General features: G+C 57.0%; 1 long non-coding RNA gene across 2 annotated transcripts; it reads left to right on the forward strand.

Moving 5' to 3' along the window:
- Positions 1 to 6,111: 6,111 nt before the first annotated feature.
- On the forward strand, positions 6,112 to 8,406 carry LOC134759293 (uncharacterized). Of its 2 annotated transcripts, none has more exons than XR_010135398.1 (2): positions 6,112 to 6,352; positions 8,131 to 8,406. It is a non-coding gene; the product is annotated as an uncharacterized lncRNA (long non-coding RNA). The 2 variants fall into 2 exon arrangements; XR_010135399.1 differs by having other exon boundaries at positions 8,145 to 8,406.
- The last annotated feature ends 1,216 nt before the right edge of the window (positions 8,407 to 9,622 follow it).

The following is a 9,622-nucleotide window of genomic DNA, read 5'->3' on the forward strand; positions in this document are numbered from 1 at the left end:
TGGAAGCCCAGCAATTACCTAAGCATGGGCACTCTGGAGCCACGCTTCTGGGTTCAAATCCCAGACACCTGTGTGTGACTGTGGGCAAGGTCACTTTCACCTGTCTGTCCCAGCTGCCCCATCTGTGTGATGACACTAATACCAATGTTTACCTTATAGGGTTGTTATGATAATACTGACCCTCATAACCAGCAAGTCAGGCAAGGGCCGGGACACGAACGTAGGATCCCTTTCAACAAAGGCACAGCGTATGCATGAGAAAGACTACCCTAGAATTGCTTCAAAAGCCTCTTCCGCTCTCCAGGCCTCAGTCTTTCTGTCTGAAAAGTCGGTGGGTCAGCCTACTAGGTCTCCAAGTCCCTGAGAGGTTAGCCACCCGATGCCCTGTGCCCCCTTGAGCACTGATGGAGGATGGAGAGGCAGCGGGATTAGGCAAGTGACCAGCAGGTCTAGGGCTGAGGACAGTGTGTCCTCTCCACTCTAAGGACACTGGGAGTGGTGGCAGAGGAGGGGATGCCCTTCTGGGGTATGGAAGACCATGTCCCCCATCTCACTCGCCCAGCTGACTAAGGCCAGGCCCTTCAGGCAATAGGGACAGGAACAGGACTGGGGCACCCCAAACTGCTCCCCAAATCAACTTCCTTTTGTTAAAAAAATGGCAAAATCTTTCTGGTGTGGATTGACAAAAATTACAGAGCCATTTAGGACCAGACAGACGTAGATTCCCAACCCGCCTCTTCCACATAATGCTGTGTAACTTGGGTGAGACACTCAACCTCTCTCTGTCTCCAATTCCTCATCTGTAAAATGGGGCTTATAGTCCCTCCTTCACAAGGGGGTGACAGGTGGGAGAGCTCCCTAACCAGAGCGGGTGCTCAGAAGATGCTGGGCCGCTGGGTCCTTCCCACCTTCTTTTGGTGATTCAATCCAACTACCTTGATGCCACCTAAAGTGGACTAGGCCCTGTCGTGGGCTGAGGACCCACATAGACCAGCGTCACTCCTGCTTTCAACCAGCTCAAGGATCCCAGGAGAAGTCAATGCTGTGACCAAAATGTTGAGATGAGTGAAGACTTCACGCTGGAGGTGGAGGCAACTGGATGTTTTACCACGATTGTTGAAGTCAGATGATTCAGACACGGGGTTTATGACACTATTCTATATGATGTTGTAAGTTTTTCATGAATCACCTAAAATCATCTCAAATTCTATCGTCCATATGTAATAGTCTCAACAACCAGAAGTCAGGAAGCATTGGAGGATCTGTCTAACTTTGCCTCCTCTGGACAAGCTCCAGTTTGTCCATGGAGCCCAGAGCAGGCCGTTCTCCAAAGTAGAACATTCCTTCCATGTCCAGCTTTGGAGAAATGTAGGGTCCTGGCCCCCACATTTCTGGTGATGCAGCCAGAGATGATAATGGTGTCCTTTGCAGCCTGCCGCTGTTGGCTCATGGCCACTCTCCCCTCTGCTCTTATCCTGGGTGGCCTGCAGGTGGGCTGAACCACAGGCGGCAAATATTTGCTGACCGAGGGAACGTATTGTCATTGAATACCACTCAGCAGGTGTCTGCATGTGAGGGAGTGAAACAGGGGGCAGTGGCTGGGGAAGGAATTGCCTGAAGCTTCACACCTGTGGGGAGGCCCAGACAGTGGGTGACCCAGCCCCAACCCTGGTCAAGTTCAAAGGCTGAGGGAGAAGACAGGGGCCAGATCAGATGCTTGAACAACAGGGCACAAGAAGTAAAGATGTCATCAAAGGCTGAGGTGACAGCTCTGCAATTGCGCTGAGCCAGAAAGAGCTGGGCACGAGAAGACAGGTCAGGTCCCCACAGCAGAGTGAGGGCAGGGCACCAGCAGCTCCTGGGGTAGCCCACATATTCAGAGACACCCCCTCGCAAGGAGAGGGCAGGTAAATATGAGTGGCCAGGTGGAGTGTGGCATATGAGCATCGGGACCCCATAGAGACCCAGATCTACCCTCGAATGTGTGCAGCCTCACAGGGCACTCCTGCAGGTGGAGATAGCAGTAACACCCCCTTGAGATGTTCAGGGCGGAGTTGATGATGGGCTGACACTGTGAGTGGGCGCTCGGTGGAGAGGGACTCGCCTGCCTCTAAATCAGGTCCAGCCCTCAGCTCCAGGGCTGCTCCTAGTGAAGCTGGCCCTGCCCACCACTTGTTAAAAAATATTCAGAATAATACTCAGCTGCATCTTGTCAAGCATCTGCTAGGTGTCAGACACTTGCTAAGTGCTTCATAGGCCCTAACACGGGATCCTCACGAAACTGCATGGAATAAGTGCTGCCACTTCCTCCCTTTCCAGGCAAGGACACTGAGGCTGGGGAGCTGAGGAGACTGCCTGAGTTGTGAAGCCAACATTCGACAGAGGACTTCGGGGACCGCCAGCCAGGCTGCAGGGCCCTGCTCGTCCTGCAGCCATTCCTTCCTGCAGCTTGCCACCTGGGCCACTCGGCTGGCCCAGAACCACCTGCTGCCTTCTGTTGTCCTTAGAACAGGGAACAGTGGGGTTCCTTAGAACAGACTCCTGGGGTGCCCACTGGTCCTGTGGGCAGAGAGAGACTCTGACCACTACCTTAGGTCTCCCATTCCCAGTAGGGAGAGACTTGGTGGCCTCATGCCCTGTGGAGAGATGAGGGCCTGGGTGGGGGGAGTGAGAATTCGGCCATTGTTGGGCAGGGGTCCTCAGAGCAGCCACGAGTCCAGAGCTCAGAGGGGAACTCACACAGCTTGCCATGCCAGGGGCTGCCGAGGACCCCGGCCTCCTGCTCCCAGCCAGGTTCTGGCCACATCGTGGAAGAAGGGGAGGCAGGGAGCAGGAACAGCCAGGTCTCCCCCGATGGGGCCAAGGCATTGGAACCTCCCTGCTCACTGTCTGGGGTGGGGGTTGAAGAAACAGCACAAGGGCCTGGAAACTTGGGACCTGTGGAGTGGTCTTGGGCAAGCCCCTTACCCTTTCAGAACCTCCATTTCTGCCCAGTTGACCCACTGGCTGAAGTGTCCAGCGAGACAATGTGTGTGAGTGTCCTCGGTGGTCCCCTGCCTAAGCTTTCTACCACTGCTCTTGCTACATGACCTCAGGGCACCTGTGTGGCTGTCCTGGCTGGGCTCCAGGCAGGAGCGGAGCTGTGGTCTGCTCAGATAAGGAGCCCCCCGGCTCCCAAACAGGATGGCAGCAGCCCCACTGTGTGATTTTAGGAACCATCATAGCAGTCAGGCAAACCAGGAAAATAATACTAACCCGGCCAGCTCCTTCCTGCTGCCAGAAATCACAGACGGGAAAGTGCAGGGGCCATGGTGGGTGAGGGTGCTAGGGAAGCCAGGTGCCCTTGAGCCTGCCTGCCATGGGACTCTGTGGGATGTTTCTGGGAAAGGCTGGGCAGGGCGGCTGGTCTCAGCTACTTATGCCCACACCTCCCCTAGGTGGGACCCTGGGGTGGGGGTAGGGGCACCAGTGCACCAGAGGAGGTTTCACCGGGCTGGACTGGGAAGGCCCTGTCCCTGCCTCCTTGTGACTGTGGAGGTCCCTGGCCCTCTCTGGATGCTGGGATTCCCATCTACATTAGGGGACTTCTTTCTGACTCCCTGTGATCCTGATAGGGGCTGGGGGGTACCATCTGCAGGGCCCTGTGGCTGACACAGGCCCAGGAAAGGGTTGGGACTCTGTCTCAGGCACTCCCCACCTCCCCATCTCCCTGCAGCCTGCTTCTCCCATCCCTCATCTGGACTACCCACTTCCTCCCCCGGGCTCCCCACCTCCGAATCTGCCTCACTCATTCCAAGGGGATGCAGATATCACCCCCAAACAAACAGGGCTCCTCAGGGTGAATCTAGGCACCTAGGAAATGTTCGCTTTTGGGAGGAAACTTCCAGGCAGAGAGAAAAACACACTGAACGCCTGAGGAGACCCGGCCCATTTGGGCACAAGGGTGGCCCATGGTATGGCTCAAAGACCAAGACGCTATGGGGACACAGCAGTGGGAGTGGAGGCTGGATGGGGCGTGTGGGGGACAGTGAGGGCAGTAAATGTCTGTGAGGCCTGTGCTGGGGAGGCTGCTGCACAGGACGCAGGTGCTTGAGGAAGAAGCTCTGCCCACAGTGTGGGAGGCACAGCACAGGGCCGAGGAAGAAGGCAGAGGGACCAGGGCGGCAGGCCTGGGGAGTGTGCTGGGGTCGGGGAGGACTCCAGAGCCTTGACATAAGCATCAGGATGGCCCAGAAAAGGGGCGCCCACCATGTGGATAGGAGCCTGGCTGGGGTCCAGGGCCCCCCATCCCGGGGCAGGTGCAGGGAGGGGTCTGGTGCTCAGTGGCCTCAGAATGTGGGGCCTGGTGCAGCCTTGGGGTGTGGACAGGGCTTTCATGAACTGTGAGAAAGAAATTGCTGTTCTTTATATATGACCCAGTCTATGGTGTCAGTGACAGCAGCAGGAGACGGCCTCAGACAGTGTCATAGACTGAGACGGAGGCAGGGGCTGTAAGCGTGCGTGTTCAGCACCCAGTGTAGCATAATTCCCAGGGAGCACCTGGTCAGCTCTACCCTAAAACAGGCTCTGGGCCAGGGATGAGCAGCATTCTCTGTGTCAGAGACCCCACTGTCCCCTGCTAGGGACACTAAGCAGGACCCTGGCAGATACCCGCAGGGGGTCACCCACTCTGAAGTCAGAGGCTGGACTCCTGTGCCCAGGCAGGGCAGACCCTCCTCTGCCTCAGCACAGCCCTGACCTCAGCCTGGCCCCTGCCGCTGACTCTGCTGACTACCCTGGACGCAGAGGGGCTGGAGAGAAGGGCCTGGGGGAGGAAATGGGGATGGGGAGAGGGGACTGTGTCCAGGGCCTGGGGTTTTCCTATAACTGCAGGTGGCTCATGAAATCCTCACAGCAGCTGTCAAAGGAGGCAGGAGAGGTGAAGTGGGGTCCCCAAGGGCATAATGCAGGAAGCCGCAGAGCGGACTTGACCCCAAAGCCCTCACACTTTTTCTTTCAGGGCTGCTGCCCCCAAAAGGAAGGTGAGAGGTGAGAATGAACTTACCATACCACGTGGCCTACCATGGAAGCCACAGGCTCTGCAGAGTTGCCAGCGCTTCTCAAGCCAATGAATTGTTAGTCTCAGGAGGGAGGGGAGGAGAAGGGGGAAGGGGAGGGAGGGATGGAGAGGGAGTGGAAGCGTGTGGGAACCCCTGCCTGGCTGCCTGGCACTCAGACACTGCTCCAGGGAGCCAATCCCACCCTTGTGAAGCTGATGGCGTCTTTGCCCTGAGTTGATTGCCCTCCCCCAGGGTCTGTGGGTCCCGGTGGGAAAGCTCGATAGGGTGCTGACAAAACACTGGGCTGGGTGCAGTGGCTCACACCTGGAATCCCAGCACTTTGGGAGACCAAGGAAGAAAAATCACTTGAGCCCAGGAGTTCGAGACCAGCCTGGACAACATGGCAAGACCCCATCTCTGCAAAAAATTTAAAAATTTAGCCGGGCATGGTGCTGTGTGTGCCTATGGTCTCAGCTACTTGGGAAGCTGAAGCGGGAGGACTGCTTGAGCCTGGAAGATCGAGGCAGCAGTGAGCTGTGATGGCACCACTGCACTCCAGCCTGGGTGAGAGAGGGAGAGGAACCCTGTCTCAAATAAACCCGCTGAATCAAGGGCACGTGTTGCTGACATTCTGAGGGGCTGTGGGTAATTCATGCCCCTCTGGCCTCAGCTTCCCAATCCATGCAATGGTATGATGATCACCACTAGGCCCATCCCACAGGCTGCTGCGGCCCGGCGAGCTCATGGCAGTGAAAGCATGCATGGCCCTCTCAGCCTCCTGCACAAGGAGGGTGTCAGGATCGGTCTCCTCCTGGGGGCAAGTGCTGAGTGTGCTTGGCACCCGTGGGATCTGGGGGAAAGGAGGCTGCTCCCTGTCTGGTCTGTGGTTTCATCTCAGCCACCTGCACCCCAAGGCCTTGCTCAGCCGAGCCCAGCCCTGTCCCTCCCTGCCCGGCCCTGTCTGTCCCAGGAGCCCCAGTTCCCTAGGCCCCCATTGTTCTCCCAACCCTTCACCCTGTGGCCCTCCCAGCCTGGAGCTCTGGAGACAATTCACATTCCATTCCGTGAATTCCACAGCCCCCACCCCTGCCCTCAGCCTCCTTCAAAGTGGCCGCTGGGGCTGGGGTCTGTCTTTGCAGAGGTGCCAGGCCACATGCCCCGCCCACCTCTACCAGCTATGCCGCCTCTGAAGTTCCTCCAGCGGCACTGAGGAGGGGCCCTGTGGTCGAGGGTGCAGTTAAACGAGGCCCGACCGGGTAGTTGAGCTCAGCTTGGCTGTACTTGTCTTCCTTGGACCTGCTGGGCACCCCCAGGTAAGTCACTGCACGCCTGGACCTCAGTATCCCCCTCTGTAAAGTGGGGCAGAGACAGCAGGGCAGGGCGAAGACAGCAGGGTGGGGCGGAGACAGCAGGGCGGGGCTGAGACAGTAGGGTGGGGAGGAGACAGTAGGATGTGGCAGTCCTGAGCATGGGCCTTGGAGTCAGACACCCCTGCTCCCACCTTTGACCTGAGCAGGTGGTCAGGCCTCTCCATGCCTTGGTTTGTATCCACCCAGTGGAGAGGACACCAGCACCTATCTCACAGAGGCTGTGGGCTTTAGATGGGTCCCACAGGTCCCCATTGTGATGGACTGCATATGTGTCCTCCAAATTCCTATGTTGAAACCTTAACCCCCAGTGCAATATTATTATGGGGCCACTCGGAGGTAATTAGGTCAGGAGGATGGAGCCCTTGTGATGGGTTAGTGCCCTTATAAAAAAAGACTCCAGGGAGCTTGCTTCATCTTGCTCTGCTCTCCACCATGTGAGGATACAAGGAGAACACAGCCATCTGCAAACCAGGAGGCATGTCCTCACCAGACACTGACCTGCCGGCACCTGGAGCTCAGACTTCGAGCCTCCAGAAGTGCTAGTTCGTTGTCTAAGTCACTCAGTCTATGGGGATCTGGTGTAGCAGCCTGAACAGACTAAGACACCACCAAGTTCAGGGCCCGGCCGAGGTGAGGCTCGAGGGGAACAGCTGTTTCTAAGGGGCCTTTCAAAAGCCCCCTCCCCAGCGTCACTTCCTGCTATTCTCTGCCCCAACACTGGTTCTCCATGTGGTGCTGCCATCTTGCCTTTCCTCATGCTGCCCCCTGCCTAGCAGGCTTCTCTCAGCTTGTCCAATCCTCACCTGCATGCACATGCCAAATGGGAAGGGCATCCGTCTTCCCTAGGGATCTGCTGGGCCCCAGCTATGCTAATGTCTTCTACCTCCAATCTTCCCACCTCCTCATTCTCTCTGTGGAGCCTAGCGGGTGCCTAGCACTGTATGCCCACCACACTCTCTAGGACAGGAAACCACTCCAGCACATCTCCTTGTCCAGGTTCCTGCCGGACAGAGACTTAATTTGCCTTACGATTCAGCTCCCCTCCTGAGCTCCTGCCCTGTGCCTGCCTGGCCTGTGAGCTGCCCTCAGGTGGTTCCCAGGCTGTTGGGGATGGCGGAAGTTGACACCCTCTGAAACACAGTGATCTGAGCATATAGGAGGCTGGGGTATCCAGGGAAGGGGACCTAACTCTGTGGGGAAATGGGCTAACCAAGGAAGGCTTCTCAGAGGAGGTGGCACTGAGCTGAATCTTGAAAGATGAGTAGGATTCATCAGATGGACAAGGGAGTGGGGGTTCCTGCCTCACAGTAGGAAAACATACGTGAAGCCCCAAAGGCTGAATGAAGCCACCAGAAGGGCTGCAGAATGACACATCTAACCCTTCACTAGGAGGCAGCACAGGGTAGAAGGGCTGGGAGAAGAGCACTGGATTGTAGAAGAGGCCAGATAGAGCCAGGCTTAGGCACAGGGGTGCTGCTGGAGAGATGCAATTAGTTGGCATTGCAGCAGGGCTCTCCTGGCTGCTGGCAAGGATGGCTTGGAACTGGTGAGACTGGAAGCCCAGAGCCCAGGGAGGGGCAGGGGCCCTGGCCTGCGCAGGAGCAAGGAGGTAATAAGGAGGCAAATTTTCAGGAGCTACCCAGGCTCTGCACCGAGCCCTTCTATACTCTCTGGCCATTTCTCCTGGGCAATCTTTATCTCTACCTCCCTGTATATCTCAGGCCTCTCTTTCCAGAGCCACAGGGGCCACCTGACATCTCACAGGCTCATCTACCTTCCAAGACCAGCTCATCACTTCTGGCACCCCTCTCTATAGTTGCCTCCCAAAGTCTCCCATCTCATACCCACGGCCCCCTGGGCATCAAGCTGGACATCTGGGAACAACCTCCAGCACCAAGTCCCCCCACCACTCATCTGGACTTGCAAAAGTCTCCTTACTGGTCTCGCTGTCATCCAGGAGCCATGGTGAATTATTTAAAAATTCTTTTCTTCAGCCAGGCGCAGTGGCTCATTCCTATAATCCCAGCATTTTGGGAGGCTGAGGTGAGCAGATCACCTGAGGTCAGGAGTATGAGACCAGCCTCGCCTACATGGTGAGACCCCGTCTCTACTAAAAATACAAAATTAACCAGGCGTGGTAGCGCATGCCTGTAATCCCAGCTACTAGGGAGGCTGAGGCTGGAGAATCACTTGAACCCAGGAGGCGGAGGTTGCAGTGAGCTGAGATTGGGCCATTGCACTCCAGCCTAGGCAACAAGAGTGAAACTGTCTCAAAAAAAAAAAAAAAAATCTTTTCTCCAGCCTTAGAGCAAGGCCAGGGCATGCTTGCCCATCACCCTGCTGCACAGCCCAGGCCCTGGCACAGAAAACTGCACACTTGGTCATCTCCGCTTCTCTTTTTCAAGGGTTCTGACCCTACACAGAATGGCTGCCTCACCTCCCATCCTCTCTCCAGGCTTCTGTGCTCCAGCCACACTGGCCTTGAACCTGCTCCTTCTTGCCTCGGCCTCCACAAGCTTTTTCCTCTGCTTGGCATGCCCTCCCCTGGCTCCTCCTCTGACAAATTCGCTCTCTTCCACCCCTCCCTGCAGAGCCATCTCCATGGTGGCCATCTGTGAGGCTATGACTGTCTCCCACCAGGTTGTGAGTCCCATGAGGTCGAGGCGGCAGAAAGCAGCACCGCTCAGATCCCAGAGCAAGGCAAGCAGGGAGCCGCGCCTGCCTCGGGCCTAAGCCCTTGCCCAGGGCTGTCTTCAGAGCTCCTCTCCACCTCCTGGGGCAGGGCGGAGGCTGCTCCTGGCGGGCCCAACACGGAGAACCATCAGGGACTAAGGCAGAACCAGAACACAGGGATTTGCTCTCCTGCCAGCCCAGGCCTGCAACCCCCTCCTGCCCCTCACCTTCTCCTTAGAGTTCCCTGGGGCCTGAGAACCCAGCAGGGTTCCACCCACAGTGCCCGGAAGGGTCACTTCCCCGCCTGCTCCCCTGATGGCCTCCTATACCTATCGAGAGCTAACTCACACCTTACCCTCTTCTGAAGCTGTTGCTGCCCCTCAGGCAGGGCTGGTCACCAGCCTCAGGGCACCCTGTGTCATTAGCTCCCTACTAGTCAGCCTCCCACCCACCCCCCTATGCACACACCAGGTCTGGAGCCCCTTGTAGTCAGAGCCTGAGCCTGCTCCATCTCCATCTCTGTGTCTGCACTCCCAGCAT

The sequence above is a fragment of the Gorilla gorilla genome, chromosome 9, assembly GCF_029281585.2.
Source record: "Gorilla gorilla gorilla isolate KB3781 chromosome 9, NHGRI_mGorGor1-v2.1_pri, whole genome shotgun sequence".
NCBI lineage: Eukaryota > Metazoa > Chordata > Mammalia > Primates > Hominidae > Gorilla > Gorilla gorilla.